This window comes from Lathamus discolor, chromosome 1 (genome assembly GCF_037157495.1).
Source record: "Lathamus discolor isolate bLatDis1 chromosome 1, bLatDis1.hap1, whole genome shotgun sequence".
NCBI classification, from domain to species: Eukaryota; Metazoa; Chordata; class Aves; order Psittaciformes; family Psittacidae; genus Lathamus; species Lathamus discolor.
In genome coordinates, this window is record NC_088884.1 from 93,946,698 (window position 1) to 93,952,466 (window position 5,769).

Sequence of the window (5,769 nt, forward strand, 5' to 3'; positions counted from 1 at the left end):
GTTCTCCAACCAACGCTCCTAGAATGTTGCAGTCTTGCCCAGTATCTTCAAAACCACCAGAGAGATGCAGGAAAGACCATTCAGTGAGAATCAAGACAGCTGCAACATGTCCCACAGTGCTGAGAATCTATAATTAAATATATAAACACTTGAGATCAACGAGCAGGTGGCCTATCTTGTGCCCAGTCTTGTGCCCAAGTACATCTTCCACTACCAGGTTTTTCCAGCTACTTTCTTGTCTTCTGTATAGAATTCATTAAGTTGATTCATTAACAATCAGTATATGCAGACAGATATTCATGCATATAGCCATCCAGGAAAGACAATTCTCATTATGATGGATGAACACAGAGACGGTATTAAAATCTATTTGCAGTACCACAGCTAGAGGGGAGGTAAGTCTAAAATAACAATTAGCTATCATAAGAAAGTAATCAGTCAGCTTTGTTAAACACTGCTTTCCTTCATCTCGTGGATCTGCTTGAGTGTGGGATATTATACCATCAGCTGCTCAGGTCCCACCAATTGCCTATATAAAAGGACAGACAGCCAGGCTTCTATAACATCATTAGTGTGGAGATCTCTGGTCAGAGCAAGCAGCCCCTGTTCCAAGATTAGGTCAAATTCTGAAATCCCTCACTTTGAGAACACCCAGAATATCGCTCACAGTCAGACATGTTTCCTCAGGGAAAAAAGCCAGCAACCACGTACTACCGCTAGACTACTCCCAGGCTATCTGGAATGAGAACTGTACAGATTTTTATTCTAACCAGGAACCAGAGGAGGGGAAAGTTAAGAGAGAAGGAAATAAACACCTGTAAAAAAGTTAAGCCTGGTGCTATGCAGAGACCATGGCTCCAAGGATTTTGAAGGGTCAGGACAGAGGCACCACTTCCCAGAAAGATGAAGACTTGATGAATTTGAACAGCCGCATCACCTCAAATACAGGCTGTATTAGACAGCTAGGTGAGACAAAATGATGCCGATTGCTTCCCTCCCTCATCTTGCTCTTGGCCACCACTGCCTCCTGCAGAGATAATTATATTTCCCCTGGTGCTTCTCCCTGAGAAGCTGCAGCACATTCACATGAGGTACACACCGCCTTGTACAGCATCGCCAAAGAAACCCATGGACTTAAGAGTCACACGTGATCAGAGACAACAAACAGAGCAACAGAGTTCAGTGCCACAGCAGAAGACTGCAGGCATATAGAAAAGATGCACGTTCCCCATTCACCAGAGTTCACGGTCTAAAGGTGGGAGAAATACGTAACAGCCAGACTTCACATACACCTCCAAGCGCAACAGCAATATACTTGATGTGCAACTTTGAAAACGTAAGCTACTGACTCCTTTAATAATACCATATGATACTAAACAAAACTCAATAAAGGAAAACTAGCACAGATCCATTTGTGTCAACCACCCCAAAACAAGAACAACAAAAGCCTGGCTAAATTTCCAGGCTTACTGTAAATACCACTTTAACTCCTTCAAAACCAAAGCAAGTGACAGCATTTTGGATCAGATCCTACACGCCTGAGCTTGTCCACATCACAGATCCGTGCAGAATTTGGTGCTTCAGCCATGTGAATTGAAGGCTTCCTGCAAGGAACACCATCTCACTCCAAAACAACAGGGCTCCTCGGTAAGATGACACACTTCATGTACCATGTGTACAACTGAATGCCTGCTAAATTGACAATTTCATAGGCATTCAAACAACCGAGGGAAGAGATGAGCAGAATAGGAAGGAAAGAAAAGAGTACAACAGGCTGACAAAAAGTTTACCAGGAAAAACTGAGAGATGTCAGAGGGCAACAGAAATCCTAAGGTCTGCTAAAAGAAAACCTGCAGCATGCGGTTCCACAGCTACAAATGATTCAAGAAAAAAAGAATCAAGTACTTCTTCCAAGAGCAAAGCTGCCAACTAGCACTAGAGAAAGTGATGGTCCTGCCTTGCCCTCCTAAGAAGTGCCTGTATATATCCCACGTGTGCACCAGACTCGGCACATCTCACAGCTAGAAATGAGGTGGTGAAGCCTGTTTTGTTTTATTTACACATGCAGTGACCTCTGGACCTGCACACTTGCTGCAGCACCAAAAAGGAGAACTTCAGTTTTATACAGCTTGATGTATAAAAAGGCTATTTCACTTCAAACTATGGGTGCTGAGTAACTACTTCTGAACACAAAACGTTGTTACAGTGAGAAAAATGCAACTTACCTTGCCATCAGTTTCTAGCTTATGGGTTTATTTAGGTAGACACATTAGAAGCTCTCCACTTTCTAAGTTCTTGCTTCTATTCAGCCCCCTGAGTGGTCAAGAAGCTCTGAAGTGATTTGCTTGATTAGAGGTTCAGAATGTAAATAACAAAGGAAGCGGCTCCCTTGGGCGCACAGCACAGACTGCCATACCTGCCAGCACCTGCAGCGCAGAACATGTGCTGCTCCACAGCACACACATACCCTTCGATTTATTTACCGCATGGCTCTTCTCAGCAGCTTTAAGAATCCTCTCCCATGTGATGCTTAAGAAAGGCTGGAGATCTGATAGGGATTAGGATTACTGAAGAGGATTATGAATGAGAAATACAGTACATTGGGCTCTCTCATCTTGAGAGTCAGCTCTTACACACTTTCAATTTGCTGTTTGCTAAATGCAAACTTCTGGAGGGAAAAGGATTAAAGGTTTCACTCATTACCTACGTTGGGATGAAAAATGGGGCTTTGTAGCTCTGTGCTGCAGGAACAGAAGGATGGAAAAAGCAACGATAAATGTATTTAACTTAGTTCCATTTAATTACCTAACAATTCTAAGTCATGAATCTGACCAGGCTTAAGGAAGCAGAAAAGCTGTTTTACCTCTCAGTCTCCAAAAGGCAGATGAAATCTCACACAGAAGGATGATCACCAAGCAAATTCGACTAACTGCATATGAACCTTTTTTTTTAAGAAAAGATCCCACAGAACACCCAATCCCTCCAAAACCAGTGTGACTTTTTAACAGTCCCAGTATTGTGCAGATGGTTTTATTTTAAAGTATTAACAATCCTCTCTTTCTGCATTTTTATCACATTTCAATTCTTAAGCAAAAGGAGCTTAACACATTTCACAGGTTAAATCACCCTGTTTCTAAGATGTGTCATTTACCACTTTCTTAGTGTTGATATTTTCAGCTTGTCATTAAACTAAGACCAGAAAGTTATGGCTAGCAAAAAAGCAGTATCCCTGTTGGCAAAAAGGCTTTATTCTGTTAGCAGTCAGAATGTCTGGATGTTTATAGATGGATTAAAAGCAAGGCTTTAAGAAAATTAGATGGTAAATGAAGTTGCTAAGCCACTGTCCATCATATTTGAGAAATCATGGCAGTCAGGTGAAGCTCCCGATGACTGGAAAAAGGGAAATATAACCCCCATTTTCAAGAAGGGGGAAATGGAAGACATGGGGAATTACAGACCAGTCAGTCTCACCTCTGTGCCTGGCAAAATCTTGGAGCACATTCTCCTGGAAGGCATGCTAAGGCACATGAAAAACAACAAGGTGCTTGGTGACAGCCAGCATGGCTTCACTAAGGGGAAATCCTGCCTGACCAATTTGGTGGCCTTCTATGGTAGGGTTACAGAACTGATGGACAGGGGTAGAGCAGTTGGTGTCATCTACCTGGACTTGTGCAAAGCATTTGACACTGTCCCACACCACATCCTTCTCTCTAAACTGGAGAGATATCAATTTGATGGATGGACCACTCGGTGGATAAAGAACTGGCTGGATGGCCGCACACAAAGAGTTGTGGTCAATGGCTCAATGTCCGGCTGGAGACCGGTAACGAGTGGTGTCCCTCAGGGATCGGTGTTGGGACCGGTCTTGTTTAACATCTTCGTTGCTGACATGGACAGTGGGATTGAGTGTGCCCTCAGCAAGTTTGCCGATGACACCAAGCTGTGCAGTCCGGAGGGAAGGGATGCCATCCAGAGGGACCTTGACATGCTTGTGAGGTGGGCTGATGCCAACCTTATGAAGTTCAACCACAACAAGTGCAAGGTCCTGCACCTGGGTTGGAGGAATCCCAGGCACAGCTACAGGCTGGGCAGAGAAGAGATTCAGAGCGGCCCTGCAGAGAAGGACTTGGGGGTGCTGGTCAATGAGAAAATGAACATGAGCCGGCTTCAGTGTGCGCTCACAGCCCTGAAAGCCAACCGTATCCTGGGCTGCATCAAAAGGAGCGTGACCAGCAGGTTGAAGGAGGTGATCCTGCCCCTCTACTCTGCTCTTGTGACACCTCACCTGGAGTATTGTGTGCAGTTCCTCAACATAAAAAGGACATGGAACTGTTGGAACAAGTCCAGAGGAGGGCCACGAGGATGATCAGGGGACTGGAGCACCTCCTGTATGAAGACAGGCTGAGGAAGTTGGGGCTGTTCAGCCTGGAGAAGAGAAGGCTGCGTGGAGACCTCATAGCAGCCTTCCAGTACCTGAAGGGAGCCTATAGGGGTGCTGGAGAGGGACTCTTCATCAGGGACTGTAGTGACAGGACAAGGGGTAATGGTTTAAAACTTAAACAGGGGAAGTTTAGATTGGATATAAGGAGGAAATTCTTTCCTGTTAGGGTGGTGAGGCACTGGAATCGGTTGCCCAGGGAGGTTGTGAATGCTCCATCCCTGGCAGTGTTCAAGGCCAGGCTGGACAGAGCCTTGGGTGAGATGGTTTAGTGTGAGGTGTCCCTGCTTGTGGCAGGGGGATTGAAACTTGATGATCTTAAGGTCCTTTCCAACCCTAACTATTCTATGATTCTATGATTCTAAAATAAAAGGAAAAAACCCAAAATAAAATAAACTTACACTTGTTCAAATCTAGATTCTTTTTTTTTTTTTTTTTTTTTTTTTTTTTTTTTTTACAATCTTAGAAAACCCCACATTTCCCTAATCTGTGCTGTGGCTGGGCCTGAGCACATTCCAAACAGCTGATGAAACAAAAACCCAACAGGAGCAGCCAACTGCATCCTGAGTATTCAGTGGCTACCAAATATTCACACACTCCAGAGGTGTTTGTACACATCGAAACAAATACACCTGATTCGGTTTATATACCACTGAGAAGATAATCAGCCTAACACTTCTGAGGTCAAGACGATGTTACACCTGTAAGGATCCTTTTGTATTCACTTGTGGGTGGCTGTTACATAAACTGCTGGGATCAGAGTCAGTCCCTGCTCTGTAAATTACAGCAATGTCATTCTGGAATCTCAGAGACATTGTGACCACTGTTATTTCCATCTTCCTCCTGAAATTCTCTCTCTTTCAAATGTATCATTCCAGCACACAACTCCTAACATGTACAAACTGGGACATGTCCCAGTACAAACTGGGACAAGGCAAAGCTGGCAGCACATTTATCCTAGCAGAAGTAGAGGATGCAGGTAAGTAGGTTACAACACTCAGCCAGACTCAGCCCGAGGAGATAAAGGGCCCACATCCCCAGAAAGCTGTCGCAGGAACTGTTTGCATAACCAGTGGACAACTACTGCAAGGCAACATTGCACATACCTGGAAACGGTGCTCCAGCCTAACCCTCTGATCATACGTCCCTCTCTCAGGGAAAATCCTCACTGGCATTAGCAGGAATTTTGTCCTGTGAAGAATGGGACCTCTGAGCTTTATGTAAAGTTATCCACTGGTATTGACTCTTTAAGTCCTTCAGTATTTCTGGGGTGCTCCCAAGGAGTACCCAAATTCAATATGCAGTCACAGTGCAACCCAACAAACAGAAAA